The sequence below is a fragment of the Triticum urartu genome, chromosome 1 (assembly GCF_003073215.2).
Source record: "Triticum urartu cultivar G1812 chromosome 1, Tu2.1, whole genome shotgun sequence".
NCBI classification, from domain to species: domain Eukaryota; kingdom Viridiplantae; phylum Streptophyta; class Magnoliopsida; order Poales; family Poaceae; genus Triticum; species Triticum urartu.
Window position 1 is genome coordinate 219,099,335 of NC_053022.1, and position 22,979 is coordinate 219,122,313.

Sequence of the window (22,979 nt, forward strand, 5' to 3'; positions counted from 1 at the left end):
AGAAACGACAGCTTAGGTTTCTTGCTAAACCACAGTTCATATGGTGTCGTCTCAACGGATTTAGATGGTGCCCTATTTAACATGAATACAACTGTCTCTAATGCATAACCCCAAAACGATAGTGATAAATTGGTAAGAGACATCATAGATTGCACCATATCTAATAAAGTATGGTTATGACGTTCGGACACACCATTAAGCTGTGGTGTTCGAGGTGGCGTGAGTTGCGAAACTATTCCGCATTGTTTCAAATGAAGACCAAACTCGTAACTCAAATATTCTCCTCCACGATCATAACGCAGAAACTTTATTTTCTTGTTACGATGATTTTCCACTTCACTCTGAAATTCTTTGAACTTTTCAAATGTTTTACACTTATGTTTCATCAAGTAGATATACCCATATCTGCTCAAATCATCTGTGAAGATCAGAAAATAACGATACCCGCCGTGATCCTCAACACTCATCGGATTGCATACATCAATATGTATTATTTCCAATAAGTCAGTTGCTTGCTCCATTGTTCTGAAGAATGTAGCTTTAGTCATCTTGCCCACGAGGCATGGTTCGCAAGAATCAAATGATTCATAATCAAGTGATTCCAAAAGCCCATCAACATGGAGTTTATTCATGCGCTTTTCACCAATATGACCTAAACGGCAGTGCCACGTATAAGTTGCACTATCATTATTAACTTTGCATCTTTTGGTTTCAATATTATGAATATGTGTATTACTATGATCAAGATTCAATAAACCATTCACCTTGGGTGTATGACCTCAGAAGGTTTTATTCATGTAAACAGAACAACAATTATTCTCTGACTTTACGTGAATAACTGTATTATAATAAACATGATCAAATCATATTCATGCTTAATGCAAACACCAAATAACATTTATTTAGGTTCAACACTAATCCCGAAAGTATAGGGAGTGTGCGATGATGATCATATCAATCTTGGAACCACTTCCAACACACATCGTTACTTCACCCTTAACTAGTCTCTGTTCATTCTGCAACTCCCGTTTCGAGTTACTAATCTCAGCAACTGAACTAGTATCAAATACTGAGGGGTTGCTATAAACACTAGTAAAGTATACATCAATAACATGTATATCAAATATACCTTTGTTCACTTTGCCATCCTTCTTATCCGCCAAATACTTGGGGCAGTACTGCTTCCAGTGACCAGTCCCTTTGCAGTAGAAGCGCTTAGTCTCAGGCTTAGGTCTAGACTTGGGCTTCTTCACTTAAGCAGCAACTTGCTTGCCGTTCTTCTTGAAGATACCCTTCTTCCTTTTGCCCTTTTTCTTGAACTAGTGGTCTTGTCAACCATCAACACTTGATGCTTTTCTTGATTTCTACCTTCATTGATTTCAGCATCACGAAGTGCTTGGGAATCATTTCCGTTATCCCTTGCATATTATAGTTCATCACGAAGTTTTAGTAACCTGGTGATAGTGATTAGAGAACTCTGTTAATCACTATCTTATCTAGAAGATTAACTCCCACTTGATTCAAGTGATTGTAGTACTCAGACATTCTAAGCACATGCTCACTCGTTGAGCTATTCTCCTCCGTCTTGTAGGCAAAGAACTGTCAGAGGTCTCATACCTCTTGACATGGGCATGAGTCTGAAATACTAGTTTCAACTCTTTGAATATCTTAAAAATAAAAGGGGAGCTCCATCGCGAGCTATTGATCTACAACATAGTTATGCAAATACTATCAGGACTAAGTTCATGATAAATTAAAGTTCAATTAATCATATTACTTAAGAACTCCGACTTAGACAGACATCCCTCTAGTCATCTAAATGATCACGTGATCCAAATCAACTAAACCATGTCCGATCATCACATGAGATGGAGTAGTTTTCAATGGTGAACATCACTATGTTGATCATATCTACTATATGATTCACACTCGACCTTTCGGTCTCCAGTGTTCCAAGGCCATATCTGCAGCTAGGCTCGTCAAGTTTAACCCGAGTATTCCGCGTGTGCAAAACTGGCTTGCACCTGTTGTATATGAACGTAGAGCTTATCACACCCGATCATCACGTAGTGTCTCGGCACGATGAACTGTCGCAATGGTGCATACTCAGGGAGAACACTTATACCTTGATATTTAGTGAGAGATCATCTTATAATGCTACCGCCGAACTAAGAAAAATAAGATACATAAAGGATAAACATCATATGCAATCAAAATATGTGACATGATATGGCCATGATCATGTTGGCCTTTGATCTCCATCTCCAAAGTACCATCATGATCTCTATCGTCATCGGCATGACACCATGATCTCCATCATCTTGATCTCTATCAATTCGTTGTCACATGGTCGTCTCGCCAACTATTACTATCGCATAGCGATAAAGTAAAGCAATTATTTGGCGCTTGCATCTTATGCAATAAAGAGACAACCATAAGGCTTTTGCCAGTTGCTGATAACTTCAACAAAACATGATCATCTCATACAACAATTTATATCTCATCATGTCTTGACCATATCACATCACAACATGCCCTGCAAAAACAACTTAGACGTCCTCTAATTTGTTGTTGCAAGTTTTACGTGGCTGCTACGGGCTGAGCAACAACTGTTCTTACCTAAGCATCAAAAACCACAACGTAGTATAGTGATTGCTTTTTTATCTTCAAAAAGAACCCTATTCATTGAAACCGATTCAACTAAAGTTGGAGAAACAGACACCCACTAGCCCCCTGTGTGCGAAGCACATCGGTAGAACCAGTCTCGCGTAAGCGTACGCGCAATGTCAGTCTTGGCCGCTTCATCCAACAATGCCGCTGAATCAAGAATCAACTAGTGACGGCAAGCAATATGTATATACCTATGCCCACAACTCCTTTGTGCTTTACTCGTGCATATAACATCTACGCATAAACCTGGCTCTGATACTACTGTTGGGAAACGCAGTAATTTCAAAAAAAATTCCTACGCACACGCACGATCATGGTGATGCATAGCAATGGGAGGGAAGAGTATCATCCACGTACCCTCGTAGACCGTAAGCAAAAGCGTTATGACAACGCGGTTGATGTAGTCGTACGTCTTCACGATCGACCAATCCCTAGTACCAAATGTACGGCACCTCCGCGATCTACACACGTTCAGCTCGATGAAGTCCCACGAACTCACGATCCAGTAGAGCTTCGAGGGAGAGTTTCGTCAGCACGACGGTGTGATGATGGTGATGATGATGCTACCGGAACAGGGCTTCGCCTAAGCACCGCTACGATACAACTGAGGTGGATTATGGTGGAGGGGGGCACCGCACATGGCTAAAAGATCAACTGATCAACTTGTGTGTCCATGGGGTGCCCCCCTCCCCCATATATAAAGGAGTGGAGGAGGGGGTGGGACGGCCCTCTCTATGGCGTGCCCTGGGGGAGTCCTTCTCCCTCCGAGAGTTAGATTCGCCCCTTTCCTAGTAGAAGTAGGAGCCCTTCCAAGTAGGAGTAGGAGAGGAAGGAAGGAGGAGAGAGGGAGGAAGGAAAGGGGGGCCAGCCCCCCTCCCAATTCAGATTGGGCTTGGGGGCGCGCCTCCCTATTTTCCCTTCCCTCTCCTCTATTCCAGTAAGGCCCATATACTCCGGGGGGGAGGGTCCGGTAACCTCCCAGTACTCCAGAAAAATGCCCGAACCACTCGGAATCATTCCGATGTCCAAATATAGGCTTCCAATATATCGATCTTTATGTCTCGACCATTTCGAGTCTCCTCGTCATGTCCGTGATCAAATCCGGGACTCCGAACTACCTTCGGTACATGAAAACACATAAACTCGTAATACAGATCGTCAGCGAACGTTAAGCGTGCGGACCCTACGGGTTCGAAAATATGTAGACATGACCGAGACTCATCTCCAATCAATAACCAATAGCGGAAACCGCATAACGGTATACGTTGTTCCCTTTGTCATTGGTATGTTACTTGCCCGAGATTCGATCGTTGATATCTCAATACCTTGTTCTATCTCGTTACTGGCAAGTCTCTTTACTCATTCCGTAATGCAACATCCCGTAACTAACTCATTAGTCACATTGCTTGCAAGGCTTATAGTGATGTGCATTACCGAGAGGGCCCAGAGATACCTCTCCGACAATCGGAGTGACAAATCCTAATCTCGATCCATGCCAACTCAACAAACACCATCGAAGACACCTGTAGAGCACCTTTATAATCACCCAGTTACGTTGTGATGTTTGGTAGCACACAAAGTGTTCCTCCGGTATTTGGGAGTTGCATGATCTCATAGTCATAGGAACATGTATAGTTATGGAGAAAGCAAAAGCAACAAACTAAACGATCATCGTGCTAATCTAACGGATGGGTCAAGTCAATCACATCATTCTCCAATGATGTGATCCCGTTAATCAAATGACAACTCATGTCTATGGTTAAGAAACATAACCATCATTGATTCAACGAGCTAGTCAAGTAGAGGTAGACTAGTGACACTCTGTTTGTCTATGTATTCACACATCTACTAAGTTTCCGGTTAATACAATTCTAGCGTGAATAATAAACATTTATCATGATATAAGGAAATATAAATAACAACTTTATTATTGCCTCTAGGGCATATTTCCTTCGGTCTCCTACTTGCACTAGAGTCAATAATCTAGTTCACATCGTCATGTGATTTAACACCAATACTTCACATCTTTATGTGATTAGTTCACATCTCTATGTGACTAACACCCAAAGGGTTTACTAGAGTCAATAATCTAGTTCACATCACTATGTGATTAACACCCAAAGTGTGATCATGTTTTGCTTGTGAGAGAAATTTAGTCAACGGGTCTGCCACATTCAGAGCCATATGTATTTTGCAATTTTTATATGTCTACAATGCTTTGCACGAAGCTACTCTAGCTAATTTCTCCCACTTTCGATATGTATCTAGATCAAGATTTAGAGTCATCCAGATTGGTGTCAATGCTTGCATCGACGTAATTCTTTACGACGAACTTTTTGTCACCTCCGTAACCGAGAAACATTTCCTTATTCCACTAAGGATATTTTTTACCGTTGTCTAGTGATTCACTCCTGGATCACTATTTTACCCTCTTGCCAAACTTATGGTGAGGTACACAATAGGTCTGGTACACAGCATAGCATACTTTATAGAACCAATGACTGAGGCATAGGGAATGACTTTTCATTCTCTTTCTATTTTCTGCCGTGGTCGGGTTTTGAGTCTTTACTCAACTTCACACCTTGCAACATAGGCAAGAACTCCTTCTTTGACTTTTCCATTATGAACTACTTCAAAATCTTGTCAAGGTATGTACTCATGAAAATATATCAAGCATCTTGATCTATCTCTATAGATCTTGATGCTCAATATGTAAGTAGCTTCATCGAGGTCTTTCTTTGAAAAACTCTTTTCAAACACTTCTTCTTGTTGTGCGGCCTCCTCGTCGCTGACCCTTCTTCTTGCTGCGCGGCCTCGTCGATATGGTCAAGTAATCCACACCCCACCCACACCATCCTCTTCCTTCCCCGTCCCCGATGCCTCGACCGACGGCGCGACACCTTCCATCGAAATCACTATCCCTTGCTCCAATTAAGCGCCGCCCACAGCCATTTTGCACGCAATATAATGTGTAGCTCAGTAGCCTCTGGTAGTGGAGAAGCACTTCACGGCCACACGCGCGCACGAGGTCAGTATGGCTGCCATGCGTGCCGACCGCTAGATCTTGGAGGAGCACCTCGTCTTCGAGGCCACTGTCGACACTGCCACGCGGTTGTCTTCTTTAAAATACAGTTCGTGCTATTTTCTCGAGGCCACTGCCAGTGCCTTCTAGTGATTTGTCCTCTGTAATGTTAATATGCAATCGAATGTTCGGTTAACAGTTTGGTCCTCTAAAATGTAATGTTTTGTTAATAGTTTGGTCCTTTGAAATGTAATGTCTAGTTAATAGTTTGGTCCAACAATTGCTACATTTCGTAGTACTGTTCTCTAGCATTCCTTGTTTTGTTAACTGTGTTATCTTCTAGTACATGTTTCTATTCTGCAATGTCGTGCTCAGTTAACTGTTTTGGTTCATTTGGTCTGCTGTCCATTTAACTGTTTGGTTGAATTCTACAATTTGATTTTCATTTGTTGTGGGCACAATTTTGTATTGTTATGCATGTGAAATAAATTTAATTTGGCTATACTCAATACATATTCTACTGATAGTATGGAAACTATCAGTTAACCTGATCAAGATCTTCCGTATGTGTGTTACAGGGAAACAATGGGAGACACTATGGTTTACCATTGAGGGTTGCTCATGCATGGTCCTTTCGCTAATAGCACATTATTGTGCAGTTGCAGGAATCATTCTAATATTTAGGTTTCTTACAATTTGGTCTTGCACATGTAGGTCCTGCTATCAGAGACTTAGACCCACTGTTTGACCCATTTTTCATATGGGGAAATGAGATGTCCATGAATATCAGTCAAGTCAATAAACTCAGAAAGATTGTTAGCATCAAGAAACTTGTGATTAATAACAACAAGATCTTTGTTTGCATAATGAAGAAGACATCAGTCAACTATAGGATGATACTAACTCTTTTACCTTGTTTTTACCCCTTGCGCCATTACAAAATTTATAACAGCGATCTTATGCATATCTTTGTTTTTAGTACTTTACAAAGCAGTTCACTGATGATTACCTCCCAAACCACCTGCATGGTCAAGGTGCGAGGAAGGTATTCATTCAACACCCAAGGTACAATATCGAAATCTTCCTGAAGAGGACGAAGGTTGGGCCGGCAATTATCCATAGTCACTAGCCTAAAGTTGCAAGGACATTCAACATCACTGAACACTCAATATTTTCTTTCCGCTTCTGTAGTTTCCTAGATGAGATCCATCTGTCTATTTACCGTGTATGATTCTACTTTCCAAAGGTTTTGAATGTTGCATGTGAAACTGGTGCTGTTGTGTAATGGCATAACTGAGTGCCGAAGCTATCTGATGTAATTCGATTAAGAAATCCTGGTTGCTGTTATATGGATATGAAATATCTGGTGTGTTTTATAAGAAATATCAATTTGATTAGTACATGGATTATCAATAATAGGCTAATTTCCCTGCTTATTGGGGTTTTCTATTATAGACGGTTACTCAGACAACACCGTGGGTGATGAACTCAAACAACCCACACGGTTTCTAAAAAGTAGGCGTGTTCGATCAACTACCAGTCACACACGGCTTCTGGCAGAGAACTGTTTGCGTTAGGCCACCTTGGACAAACATTCCACACAAAATACTGTGTGTGATATACATACAAACGGAAATGTTTTTCTGGGATTCACCGTGTGGGATGTACATACGAACAGAAATGATTGGGTTTCGATGCCTCGCCAGATCTCACACGAGCTCATTTTGCCCCAGCCTGTGTGCCAGGAGGGCCTATCCCCGATGGTTTTCTGGGTCGTGTGGGAAGGACCCCCCTATCGCCCACACTAACTTTGCGACGGTTCCAAACGCCATCGCGAAAAGGGGTTAAAACCATTTGTATATCAGGTCTCTGCACCAGTGTGACGATACCTAAGGCAATGATCATGAATAGAGGCATCACGTGCGTGTCAAGTAGACCGAAATGATTCTGCATGTACTACTATTATTCCACACATCGACTGCTATCCAGCATGCATCTAGAGTGTTAAGTTAATAAAGAGTAATACATTATGTAAGATGACATGATGTAGATGAATAAACTCAAGCAATATGATGAAAACCCCATCTTTTTATCCTCGATGGAAGCACTACAATACGTGCCTTGCTACTCCTACTGTCACTTGGAAAGGACACCGCAAGATTGAACCCAAAGCCAATCACTTCTCCCATTGCAAGAAACACCAATCTAGTTGGCCAAAGCAAACCGATAATTCAAAGAGAATTACAAAGATATCAAATCATGCATAAAAGAATTTAGAGAAGATTCAAATAATATTCATTGATAAGTTGATCATAAATCCATAGTTAATCGGATCTCGGCAAACACACCGCAAAAAAGTATTACATTGAATAGATCTCCAAGAACATCGAGGAGAACATGGTATTGAGAATCAAAGAGAGATAGAGATAGAGATAGAGAGAGAGGGGGAGAGAAGAAGCCATCTAGCTACTAGCTATGGACCCATAGGTCTGTGGTAAACTACTCATGCTTCATCAGAAGGGCAATAGGGTTGATGTAGAAGCCCTCTGTGATCGAATCCTCCTCCGGCAGGGTGCCAGAAAAGGTCCCTGGATGGGATCTCATGGGTATGGAAGGTTGCGGCAATGGAAAATTGTTTTCGTGGATGCCTCTGGTTGTTGGGAGATACATGGGAATATATAGGTGAAAGAATTAGGCCAGGAGGTGCACAAGGGGTCCACAAGGGTGGGCGGCATGCCCTACCCCCTGGGCGCGCCCTCCGTCCTTGTGGCCGCCTCGTGGCTCCTCTGACTTCATCTCCAAGTCTCTTGGTTGTCTTCTGGTCCAAGAAAAATCATCGCGAAGGTTTTATTCCATTTGGACTCCATTTGGTATTACTTTTCTATGAAACTCTAAACAGGGAAAAAACAGAAACTGGCACTGGGCTCTAGGTTAATAAGTTAGTCCCAAAAATAAAATAAAATAGCATATTAATGCATATAAAACATCCAAAACAGGTAATATAATAGCATGGAACAATAAAAAATTATAGATACGTTGGAGACGTGATGACCCACAAGTATAGGGGATCTATCGTAGTCCTTTCGATAAGTAAGAGTGTCGAACCCAACAAGGAGCAGAAGGAAATGACAAGTAGTTTTCAGTAAGGTAGTCTCTGCAAGCACTGAAATTATCGGTAACAGATAGTTTTGTGATAAGGTAATTCGTAATGGGTAACAAGTAAAAAAAGTAAGCAAGATGCAGCAAGGTGGCCCAATCCTTTTTGAAGAAAAGGACAAGCCTGGACAAACTCTTATATAAATGAAAGCGCTCCTGAGAACACATGGGAATTATCATCAAGCTAGTTTTCATCATGCTCATATGAATCGTATTCGTTACTTTGATAATTTGATATGTGGGTGGATCGGTGCTTGGGTACTTCCCTTCCTTAGACAAGCATCCCACTTATGGTTAACCCCCTTCACAAGCATCCGCAACTACGAAACAAGAATTAAGGTAAACCTAACCATAGCATGAAACATATGGATCCAAATCAACCCCTTACGAAGCAGCGCATAAACTAGGGTTTAAGCTTCTGTCACTCTAGCAACACATCATCTACTTATTACTTCCCAGTGCCTTCCCCTAGGACCAAACAATGGTGAAGTTTTATGTAGTCGACGTTCACATAACACCACTAGAGGAAAGACAACATACATCTCACCAAAATACCGAACGAATACCAAATTCACATGACTACTTATAACAAGACTTCTCCCATGTCCTCAGGAACAAACGTAACTACTCACAAATCATATTCATGTTCATAATCATAGGGGTATTAATATGCATAAAGGATCTAAACATATGATCTTCCATCGAATAAACCAACTAGCATCAACTACAAGGAGTAATCAACACTAGTAGCAACCCATAGGTACCAATCTGAGGTTTTGAAACAAAGATCGGATACACGAGATGAACTAGGGTTTGAGAGGAGATGGTGCTGGTGAAGATGTTGATGGATAATGACCCCCTCCCGATGAGAAGATCGATGGTGATGACGATGGTGACGATTTCCCCCTCCCGGAGGGATGTTTGCCTGGCAAAACAGCTCCGTCGGAGCCCTAGATTGGTTCCTCCAAGGTTCCGCCTCGAGACGGCGGTGCTTCGTCCCGAAAGCTTCCTTCTGATTTTTTCCAGGGTAAAAGACACGTTATACCAGAAGATGGACATCGGGGGCCTACCAGGTGGCCCATGAGGCAGGGGGCGCGCCCCCCGCCCTTGTGGACGGGGGCTGGCTCCCCTCTGGTGCTTTCTTCGCCCAATATTTTTAATATATTCCAAAAGTGACTTCCGTAGAGTTTCAGGACTTTTGGAGTTATGTAGAATAGGTCTCTAGTATTTGCTGCTTTTCCAGGCCAGAATTCCAGCTGCCAGCATTCTCCCTCTTCATGTAAACCTTGTAAAATAAGAGAGAAAAGGCATAAGTATTGTGACATAATGTGTAATAACAACCCAATATACAATAAATATCGATATAAAAGCATGATGCAAAATGGACGTATCAACTCCCCCAAGCTTAGACCTCGGTTGTCCTCAAGCGGAAGCCGATATCGAAAAATATGTCCACATGTTTAGAGATAGAGGTGTCGATAAAATAAAATACGGACATGAGGGCATCATGATCATTCTTAGAACAGCAACATATATATATATATATTGTCATATGATTTCTTATGCTAAAGTAATAATCTATTCACAATGTCAAGTATGGATCAGAAACTTCATTGAAAGCTAGCAAACTATAATCTCAGTCATTGAAGCAATTGCAATTTATCATAACATCAGAAAGAGTCAATATAAGAGCTTTTCAGCAAGTCCACATACTTAACTATCATTTAGTCTTTCACAATTGCTAACACTCACGCAATACTTATGGGTATGAAGTTTTAATCGGACACAGAGAAAGATAGGGGCTTATAGTTTTGCCTCCCAACCTTTTACCTCAAGGGTAATGTCAACAATAATAGTTTATGATAACCCACATACAATTGGATATATATCAGGATCTTTCCAACACATAGTGCTTGCCAAAGGATGAAGTGTAAAAAGGAAAGGTGAAGATCACCATGACTCTTGTATAAGTTATAAGACAGAAATAAAAGATAGACCCTTCACAGAGGGAAGCAGAGGTTGTCATGTGCTTTTATGGTTGGATGCACAAAATATTAATGCAAAAGAACGTCACTTTATATTGCCACTTGTGATAGGGACCTTTATTATGCAGTCCGTCGCTTTTATTTCTTCCATATCACAAGCTAAGCTTATTTTCTCCACACTAATAGATCATACATATTTAGGGAGCAATTTTTATTGCTTGTCACAATGACAACTTACTTGAAGGGTCTTATTCAATCCATAGGTAGATATGGTGGACTCACATAGCAAAACTGGGTTTAAGGATATTTGGAAGCAGAAATAGTATCTCTACTTGGTGCAAAGAATTTGGATAGCATGAGGGGGAAAGGCAAGCTCAACATGTTGGATGACCCATGACAATATAATTTATTTCGGATATAAGAAAACATAACCTATTACGTTGTCTTCCTTGTCCAACATCAAATTTTTAGCATGTCATATTTTAATGAGTGCTCACAATTATAAAAGATGTCCAAGATGGTATATTTATATGTGAAAACCTCTCTTTCTTTATCACTTCCTATTAATTGCAAGGATGACGAAAACTATGTTTGTCAACTCTCAACAACTTTTATTCATCATACTCTTTATATGTGAAGTCATTACTCTCCATAAGATCAATATGATCTCTTTATTTCTTTTTATTCTTTGTCTCCCTCTTTTTTTCTTCTTTTTTCCCTTAAGATCATAACAAAATAACCAAGCCCTTGACTCAAAACTAATATTTATTATATATAGCTCACGGACTTGATTACATAGATAAGGATTGTCGATGTCAAAACCGGCGGATCTCGGGTAGGGGGTCCCAAACTGTGCGTCTGAGGTTGATGGAAACAGGAGATAGGGGACATGAAGTTTTACCCAGGTTCAGGCCCTGTTGATGGAGGTAATACCCTACGTCCTGCTTGATTAATATTGATGAGTATGGGGGTTACAAGAGTTGATCAACCACGAGATCGTTATGGCTAAAACCCTAGAAGTCTAACCTATATGATTATGATTGCCCCTACGGACTAAACCCTCCGGTTTATATAGACATCGGAGGAGACTAGGGTTGTACAAAGTCGGCTATAGAGAAAGAAATCTCCATATCCGAATGCCAAGCTTGCCATCCACGCCAAGGAGAGTCCAATCTGGACACGGGTGAGAGAATCTTCAGTCTTGTATCTTCATAGCCCAACAGTCCGGCCCATGTCCAACAGGCGGATGCCCGAGGACCCCTTAGTCCAGGACTCCCTCAGTAGCCCCTGAACCAGGCTTCAATGACGAGGTGTCCGGCGCACAGATTGTCTTCGGCATTGCATGGCGGGTTCCTCCTCCGAATACTACAAAACAACCTTCGAACACAAAGAATGTGTCCGGCTCTGCAAAACACGTACCACGCACAACCGGAGAGAGTATAATATTCCACGAGTCCAATCCACTGACCACTTTTTGTAGCATGACATCACATCACCACCCGGTCATTATTTCGAACTGTTTTTCGGCCTGGCGCTTCATATTTCGAGATGCAGTTTTACTGGCACGTCTTTTCAAAGCAGAGATCGTGTCCCCTTATTGCGGGATTCTCATTAATACGGGTGTGGGTAATCCAACCGTGCCATTTGCACGGCCCTTGGGAAACAGGCGAGTATTAAGGCTAGTGGGGGGGCTTGATATTCGCCGCCTTTATAAGGGAATAAGGATTCACCCTCTTTCACCCACACCTTCTCTCTCTCTACCTACCCACTCTCGAGCTCCAACGCCCATGTTCTCATTTGTTCCGCCTCCAAAAAAGCACTGCAACTATGTTTGGATCCAGAGCGCATGGAAAGTGCATGATCTCCTCCGTCAAGGAGAAGGACATCACCCAGCTCCATGAGGCCGAATATTTGGCCAAGGAAGTCGCCCATCGGCTTCCGACCAAGGGACAGATCGTCCCTACCCCGGAGCCCCACGAGAGGGTAGTTTTCATCCCCCACTTCGTCCGCGGGCTAGGGTTTCCACTCCACCCATTCGTCCGCGGACTTATGTTCTTTTATGGGCTAGATTTCCATGATCTAGCCCCAAATTCCATCCTCAACATCTCGCCATTTGTTGTCGCGTGCGAGGCTTTCCTCCGCATCCCACTCCATTTCGGATTGTGGCTAAAGATCTTCAATGTGAAGCCGAAGGTGGTGGCTGGCCAACATGCAGAGTGCAGAGGCGCCATGGTGAGCAAGATGCCCAACGTCACATGGCCTGAAGGCTCCTTCGTGGAGACCGTCAAAGGGTGGCAGCAACTGTGGTTCTATATCACAGAGCCCCGCGACGCCACCTGGGCCGCGGCTCGAGAATTCAAGTCGGGCGCTCTAATGCGGCTCACCTCCTGGCTAGAGCAGGGCCTAAATTGGGTTTTGTCAGACGAGCTGACAACGCTGCAGACACGCATACATCGCATGGTGGACAAGAACCTCAAACTTGTCAACGTGATTCAGGTGATGCTAGTTCGCGAGATCCTTCCATGCCAGAGCCAGGCTTGCCATCTATGGGAGTTCGATCTGGCCGAGCACCAGACCTTGTAGCGGTTCTTCGGAACTACGCACGAAGATATCTGGAAGGTGCTCTTCATGGCCAACGAGACGTGGCCGAAGACTAGTCGAGGACCGCGGGCACAACCTGGACCATCCCGCCAGTCCAGTAAGACTTTCACATTTCAAGGTGTATCCTTTACTTGCTTTTTCAGAGAAGGGGCCTAAGCCGCCCTATATTTTTTTCCAGGGCTAGACAAAGAAGGCAGAGCGGATTCAGTGTCCGGCTCCGCTGCCCAAGGAACCATCCATCCCACTTCTGATGAAGATGCTGGTTCTGGCGCCCTACCAGGCACTAGAGAAGAAGGCCAAGGGGACCAGAGGTTGGTTCCGTCACAAGGGTACTTCGGACATGACGTCCAGAGACGCCGAAACTCACTCCTCCATCGTTGAAGATGATGAGGAGGAGGAGGAGGAGGAAAGCAACTCTCCCCCTGAGGGAGGAAGGAAGAAGAGGGCGGCTTCCACAACTCTGGAAGCAGAGGCGTCCAAGAAAGGGAAAGTCTCCCTTGCGGATAACTCCGCGTGGGACATTGATTGCAGCCCAGAGCGGCGCCCCCGAGATAAGCCCCAGGCCGAATCATGAGTATCCAAAGACCCGGACGCATTCATATATCAACCTCTTTACTTCATAGTTTTGACATGCTGAATCATGAACTTGCAGTCCATCTCGTTCCGACCTCGAGCGATCCTCTTCTTTGGGAAATTCGCTGGACCCGAAGGTCATGGACAGCGGGTCCCTTCTGGCGGCCTCCTCTCCCAGGGCCATGGATGATACCGAGGTACTATCCCGAAGTACCCCAGGCCAGGGAGGGAAGCAGGAGGCTGTCTGGGCGGTGGCAGAGGGTGAAATCTCGGCCGCCGGACACATGGGAGAGTGAATCCCCATGGAGACTGGCGACGGGGGCCATATCCAATTCGGCCCCAGCCGAATACGGTCGCGGAGACCTATATGGCTCCAGAATCTGGCAAGCAGCCTCCTTCGAAAGAAGGAGGTATGCCTATTCCGATGGTGACCTCTGTCCAATCAGAGGCACCGGATACTCTAATGGAAGCGCTACGAAGTGCTTCCATTGTCGAGGAACACCGTACCTCATGGGTGCGGTGATTGATAAGATTCAGTCCGTGAAGAGCAGACTGACCGAAGCCTGCGCAAGCCTTCTAACAGGCTTTGAGGTAAGCACTGCATTTATGTGAAAAGGAAGTTACAGTATAGACAGTAGCCCCTGAGACTCTGTCCGGTGTTCGGAAAGAAGAGCCGAACAGAGGATCAAATATTTTTTCGCAGGAGACTAACCATATATGTCTTTGTGAATAAGCAGGCGTCGCTGCTAGCCGCGACTTTCGTGCTACCGAAGTCTCTAGACTGAAACGGAGGCTGGAGTGGACCGAGGAAGAGCTTGGCCATGAGAAAAAGCAGCTGGAGGACACCCAAGGTATGCAATGACCTTGTGCGTGTTCGGAAAGGGTGATTTTTTTGTGCTTACCACAGTGCTATGATATTTATTAGGGGAGGCGACCGAGATGGAGGCCCTCAAGAAGGCACTGGCCAAGGCAGAGGAGAGAGCGGCAAAGGAACAAGCCGCCCATGAAAGGCATGATGCTAGGGTTGGTGAGGTCCAGCAAGAGCTCCAGGACGCCGTGAAGAAATGCGAGTCCTTGGAGTGCCAGAATGCGGACCAAGAGTCCGAACTCGCTAAGGCCCGTCAAAGCGCACAAGAGGCCCGGACCGAAGTCCAAGGTGCCCTCCAGGAAATCCAAGAGGCCAAGAAAATCTCATAGGGTAAGGCTTTCATTATGCAAAGCAAGTATGTGAAGAAGAGGTATCTCTTACTGACCTGGATTTTGAGTTCTCCAGGGGCGTTTGCAGATCTGCCACGCAGTGTTTTTGACGCTGCAGAATTCTTCCGAGCCGAAGAGGGGAGCTCAACGGAGAAGCTGTTTTGGTCGCAGTACCTTGCGCCGGAACATCCGGTGCCCTTTAGCGATCAGATTAAACAACTGGTCGAGCTGCATAGGGTGGCCGAACTAGCCATGAAGGATTTGATAATCCGGCTATGGCCTGCCGAAGCCGTACCTAGCAGCTACATCGGGCTCATGAAGCGGCTGGTCGATGCCATCAAGCGACCGGTCTGTATAGAAGGTGCGCGGATGGCCTTCACCCGTGTCAAGATACAATGGGCGAAGATGGACGTCGTCAAGATTGAGACCGAAGGACCGCCCGCGGGCAAGGAGCACCACACGCCCGAGCGGTATTTTGAAGATGTCCTTAAGGGACCCCGTATTGTAGAAGGGCGTGTTCAAAAGACATTATCTTTGAATGAAATCATTCATATTGTCCCTTCCTGTATGATGAAAACAAGGCCGAGATGTAATATAACGCTTTGCTGTTTATTATTTAAAATTTTACCTCCTGTGCGACCGTTTTATTAAGTCTGAGAGTTGACCAGTCGTCGGCTTTAGCCCCCACGTAGGTAGTACGGGGGTGTTCGGGATGAATCTAAAACACTCTTTATCCAAAAGTTTGGTCCTTGAAGGAGGTGTTGAGTGCAACGAACCAGGCAATCAGACTATGTGGCTTTATCACCCTCACTTAGCCATAGGAGTTTGACAATAGAAATGTAGGCGCGGCCCCTAGTATTCGTTTAGTCCAGATTAGGGTGCTGTAGACACCTGATCGGGTGAAGGCCGATCCGTCGCATAATGCAGAAAAATCACAACAGATTTTAACCTCCGAAGAGCTGACCGGCTCACGCCGCATCATGACAGTCAGTTTTCGGCTTTCTCTACTGAGGTGCTCATCCGGATAATCCAGGGCACAATCATAGTAGTTCTCCCTTTACTACCTTAGCCTATAGAGCGGAACGTAAGGTAGTAAGCACAGGAGCCGGGCAACCCAACTATTGACCAAAGACATGATTCGGAGCCAATGCATATAATGCTAAATTCGGGGGCCGAACTATACTGTAAAAGTGTTCGGACTTGTTGCCATAGTATGGGGCGCAATAAAGCCCCTGGCTAATTATGGCGTACCAAAGTGTACGGGTGCAAATAAGAATTACGAAATAAAAATGAAGTAGTAAGCTAATGCCACTTAAATTGGGCCGCAAACTGTTTCCATTATGATTTTGATTAATACATTAAAGCATATTTGTACAAATAGTGTGATAAGCAATAGTGGCTATTTAATATGCCAAGACCAAGGGAGAGCTATGTATGGGTCCTGAAAACAGGTAGAATGATCGCTAAGAAGGACATCTAGAGATTCCCCCATACGTATGTGCTACTTGTCACCTTGGTATATTCGTCCTTCGAAAGGACCAATTTATCAGGCCGTTGAGAGGGGCCTGTGAAAAGAAACCTAAAAAAAGATAAGAATAAAAGTAAACGTATGTGTGTCCCGGGAAGGTCGAGCCGCATTGTGGACCACAATATGGTTATGCCTTCGTCTCTGCCCATGGTATTTTTAATGCATAGTTATGTACGTGCGGTATGTATGCCGCCACTTGGTCGGGACTGAGACGGATGTCGAATTGCTAATCGAGCTCCTGACGAGCTGGGCTGTCCTGCCGTAGGGTAGTCCAGACTCGTTTGACAGTGTCTGGGAGCATGGCCATCGAATTAAGGTTCTGCTTATGAAGCCGCTCTGTACCTCTGCTGCCAGGGCAGCGGTGTGCTCCTCGTTACGGAGGGAGCACTTCGTCTTTCCATTGACTATTATGGCACCGCATGGTCCGGGAATCTTGAGCTTGAGATAAGCATAGTGTGGCACCGCATTGAATTGGGCAAACGCGGTTCATCTGAGCAGTGCGTGATAGCCGATGCGGAAGGGGACGATGTCGAAGATTAACTCTTCGCTTCGGAAGTTGTACGGAGACCCGAAGACAACCTCCGATGTGATTAAGCCCGAGCAACGGGCCTCTACACCTGGTATGACTCCTTTAAAGGTAGTTTTGGTGGGCTTGATCCTTTATGGGTCGATGCCCATTTTGCGCACTGTATCCTGATAGAGCAGGTTGAGGTTGCTGCCACCGTCCATGAGGACTCGTGTGAGGTGGAATCCATCAATTATTGGGTCGAGAACCAGTGCGGCTGAACCGCCATGACGGATACTGGTCGGATGGTCCTTGCGATCAAAGGTGATCGGGCATGACGACCATGGGTTGAACTTTGGGGCGACTGGCTCTATCACATAGACGTCCCTGAGCGCGCGCTTGCGCTCCCTCTTGGGGATATGGGTAGCATATATCATGTTCACCGTTTTGACGTGAGGGGGAAACTTCTTCTGTCCCCCTGTGTTCGGTGGACGGGGCTCGTCGTCGTCATTCTCGCTTTGCGACCCCTTCTCCTTGTCTTCGGCATTTAACTTGTCGGCCTGTTTGAAGACCCAACAGCTCCGGAGGGTATGATTGGCTGGTTTATCAAGTGTGCCATGTATCTGACATGGATGATCGATTATGCAGTCCAGGCTGGAAGGGCCCTGATTATTTCTTTTATATGGCTTCTTCCACTGTCCGGACTTGGAGCCACTGAATCCGGCGTTGACCGCCGTTTCATCGGTATTGTCACCATTGTTTCAACGCTTGTGCATGTTGCGTCGGGGCTTGCCGTTGCTATTTCTAGCTTCCGAAGTGCCAGGTTCGCTTGCGTTGTTATTGCTACGGGCTAGCCAGCTATCTTCGCCCGTGCAAAAGCAGGTCATAAGCGCCGTGAGGGCTGCCATGGACTTCAGCTTTTCTTGGCCGAGGTGTCGGGTGAGCCATTCGTCCCGGATGCTGTGTTTAAAGGCCGCTAGGGCTTCGGCATCCAGACAGTCGATGATCTGGTTCTTTTTGGTAAAGAACCTAGTCCAGAATTTCCTGGCTGACTCACTGGGCTGTTGAATTATGTGATTTAAGTCGTCGGCATCCGAAGGTCGAACATGTGTACCTTGGAAGTTGTCAAGCACTACAAGAAATATGTCAACTTATGACCTTCTGTCAGTGACCCTCGAAGATTTGGTCATAAATTTCTGACCATTTTAGACCAATTGGTCAAAATCTGTTCAGGGGGCTCCAAACCCTAAACCATTGCGACCATTTTGGTCAGAAAGGTCGTAATTTCCTTACACGAAATGGTCACAAAGCAAACAGTGCTAGTCCGCTGCCTTATTTCTAGTTGTTAATGACCAATATAGATGGTCATAGCCTTGTAGATTGTGGTGGGTTGCGATGACTAGGCGCCATCTCATCAGTTTTGCCTATGTGTCATGTCCATGTGGCAGTTTTTGCCCTAGGTTGTGAAGCAACCTATATTTCTATCATTCCCAAAATTCCAAAAAAACTCATAAATTCTTTGGGGCATATCTTCATCAAATATGTAAAAATCCTTCCTTTCCTAGTTCAAAACTAATTCAACAATATTCATTTTCCTATTCTGTTCACAATAACACTTTATGAAGGAAGTTCTATTTATATATTCTTGATTGCCCTCAGAATTTTTGGGCACTCTTTCCTATCCAAATCATTACCGCATGACAAAATTCAGCTCCATTTTCCTAGCAAATCTTCCTCGACAAATTTCCAAAGTTTTTGTCCACCTAGAAGCATTGTGAAGGAAGTACCTTTTTTATATCTCTAAATGACATGAAATTTATACAGTTCCTTCATATGCCCAAATTATCACCCTCCTCCAAATTGCAGCTCAGTCAAATCATCTATGTGAGCCCAGGTTCAATTTATATTTTATGGCCAAATTGGCACGTTGCAAAGCAAGTGTTATATATACCCCTCCTATTACCCTCAAACTTTTCGGGCACTCTTCCATACCCAAATCATTGCCACATGCTAATATTCAGATCAATTTTCCTAGTAAATCTTTCTCGGGAAATTTCCAAAGTTTCTACCTCGAGAGAAGCTTTGTGAAGTAAGTACTATCTAGGCTTACCCAAATGATCTGAAAATTTACCAGCGCATGACCATACCTAAGTAACTTACATACACCAATTTTGAGCGCATTTCATTCATTCAATCTCTCTCACTAGTTTTCCCAAGTTTCTGTCCATAGAAGAGCATTGTGAAGGAAGTACTACTTTGGCATGTCCAAATGGTATCAATTTTCTACAATGCTTTCCTATGCCCAAATAACCATCCTCCACAAAATTTCAGCTCACTCCATTCATTATTTTGAGCCCAGCTTCAACATTCATATTTTTGTCCAGCGTGGTACTTTGCAAAGCAAGTACCACCTAGGATCCTCCTTTTGAGCTAAAAATTTGTGAAGACATTCTCCTTAGTAGATGATCATCCTCATCCAAAAGCACGCCCATTGGCCATGTGCATTTCCCGTACCGCTAATCAAACACTTGGCTGCTAATTCATGTTTGAGCATCGATCGGTCTCCTCGTGAGAATCTTATGTTGTAATTTTATTTCTAGCACCAACCTGGGGAGTGCCCAACCCACTAGACATGCCTAGGCCGCCCAAAACACATGGCAACATTACGGTCACGCGGTGACCACACGACGGGCATGCGAGTTTACGCGCTCTAGAGTTGGGGCCCTCGGCCACCGCCCAAACCTCGACGTATCGCCACCAAACCATGTATTTATGATTAAATAGGTCCTTATGTAACTAGAAATGATTTTTGGAAAAAATAAATAGCAAACTATGAGGCAGCTGCAGTTCAAATTTGACCCGCTTCCAGCTGAATCGGCGGAAATTTGTCTTTTTCACGAGAGGTGGATCAAAATTTTTTACACCCAACCATTTTGTCAATTGTGAATTAAATATGGCCTGGTATTTTATAAAAATGATTTGGTCCAATTTTGCAACAATTATTTGGTAGTTCCTTCATAAAAAAAACCTCCTTTCGGGCACTCGAAAAATGGAAAATGGTTTTTTCGTCCAATGAAAATGAAAACTTCCTTAGACAACATTGTTTGCCATTCCAATATGCACTCTTGTGCACAATATGAGATCATTTGAACAAACTATGCCATGAATGTGGCCATAAGATTGATCATTTGGCTTGAAAGCCATTGATCTCCACACATGATAGCTCGTTTCTAAGAACACTTTTTTATAACAATTGCCGTATTACAAGTTTGTTATATTTCCTAGGAACTTGGCCACATATGATGACACAATGCGAAGGTTTCCCAATTTTTTGATTTTTTTTGAATTTTTTATGCCTGTTTCAAAATGCGGTCAAAACGGCGGGAATGACCGTTCCTAGCTAGTGGTTGAATCTTGGAATTTTGTTGGTGTTTCTCTGATTAAAAAGATACTTATGTACCTAGAAATGATTTTTGGAAAAAAATAAATAGCAAACTATGAGGCAGCTGCAGCTCAAATTTGACCCGCTTCCAGCTGAATCGGCGGAAATTTGTCTTTTTCACGAGTGGTGGATCAAAACTTTTTGCACCCAACCATTTGGTCAATTTTGCATTAAATATGGCCTAGTATTTTATAAAAATGATTTGCTCCAATTTTGCAACAATTATTTGGGAGGTCCTTCACAAAAAAAACCTCCTTTTGGGCACTCGAAAAATGAAAAATAGTTTTTTCGTACAAAGAAAATGAGAACTTCCTTAGGCAACATTGTTTGCCATTCCAATATGCACCCTTGTGCACAATATGAGATCATTTGAACAAACTATGCCATGAATGTGGCCATAAGATTGATCATTTGGCTTGAAAGCCATTGATCTCCATACATGATAGCTCGTTTCTGAGAACACTTTTTAAAAATAATTTCCGTATTACAAGTTTGTTATTTTTCCTGGGAACTTGGCCACATATAATTACACAATGCGAAGGTTTCCCAATTTTTTGATTTTTTTTTAAATTTTATGCCCGTTTCAAAATGCGGTCAAAACGGCGGGAATGACCGTTCCTAGCTAGTGGTTGAATCTTGGAATCTTTTTGGTGTTTCTCTGATTAAATAGATACTTATGTACCTAGAAATGATTTTTGGAAAAAATAAAGAGCAAACTACAAGGCAGCTGCAGTTCAAATTTGACCCGCTTCCAACTGAATTGGCGGAAATTTGTCATTTTCACGAGAGGTGGATCAAAACTTTTTGCACCCAACCATTTGGTCAATTTTGCATTAAATATGGCCTAGTATTTTATAAAAATGATTTGGTCCAATTTTGCAACAATTATTTGGGAGGTCCTTCACAAAAAAAACCTCCTTTTAGGCACTCGAAAAATGAAAAATGGTTTTTTCGTACAAAGAAAATGAAAACTTCCTTAGGCAACATTGTTTTCCATTCCAATATGCACCCTTGTGCACAATATGAGATCATTTAAACAAACTATGCCATGAATGTGGCCATAAGATTGATCATTTGGCTTGAAAGCTATTGATCTCCATACATGATAGCTCGTTTCTGAGAACACTTTTTAAAATAATTGCCGTATTACAAGTTTGTTATTTTTCCTGGGAACTTGGCCACATATAATGACACAATGCGAAGGTTTCACAATTTTTTGATTTTTTTTAAATTTTTATGCCCGTTTCAAAATGCGGTCAAAACGGCGGGAATGACTGTTCCTAGCTAGTGGTTGAATCTTGGAATTTTTTTGGTGTTTCTCTGATTAAATAGATACTTATGTACCTAAAAATGATTTTTGGAAAAAATAAAGAGCAAACTACAGGGCAGCTACAGTTCAAATTTGACCCACTTCCGGCTGAATCGGCGGAAATTTGTCTTTTTCACGAGAGGTGGATCAAATCTTTTTACACCCAACCATTTGGTCAATTGTGAATTAAATATGTACTAGTATTTTATAAAATTGATTTGGTATAATTTTGCAACAAATATATGGTAGGTCCTTCACAAAAAATCTCATTTTGGGCACTCAAAAAATGGAAATTGTTTTTTCACGAGAGGTGGATCAAAAGCTTTTGTCATGCAACTATTTGGTCAATTTTATATAAAATGTGGTCTACTATTTTAGAAAAAAATGAAGTGGTGCTATTTTGGAACCAACATTTGGTAGGTTCTTCACAAAAAAAATCATTTATGCACTCTGAAAATAGAAAAAGATTTTTTGTGCAATAAAAATTAAAGCTCTATTTGGCAACATTGTTTGCCATTTCAAGATGCACACTAATGCAAATACGAGATAATTTTGACAAACTATGCCATTGTTATGTTTTAAAAAAATCAGAGATTTGAGTCCAATTTTTTGAGATTCAAAAGCGAGACAACCGGCCAATGAGACGCGAGGAACCACCTTCACGTGGATCATCAAATTGGACTCAATATGAGCCGTCTATCGTGCATCCATCCAACGGTGGAGCCTCTCCCGAGTAACAAAAACCCTAACCCACCCACCCACCCTCCTCGATCCCCGCCGCCGCCACACACCCACCTACCCACTCCCGACCCACCCTCTCGGCCTCTCCTCCTCCCCTCGATCCCCTAGATCTGATCGAGGCATGCCCCCCCCCCCCCCCCCCCCCCCCCCCCCCCCCCCCCCCCCCCCGCTCGGTAGCGCCGCCCTCCTTCTCTCTACAGTCCATGGCCGGCACCGCAGCCTCGTCTCCATGGCTGCTCTACAGCGCCTC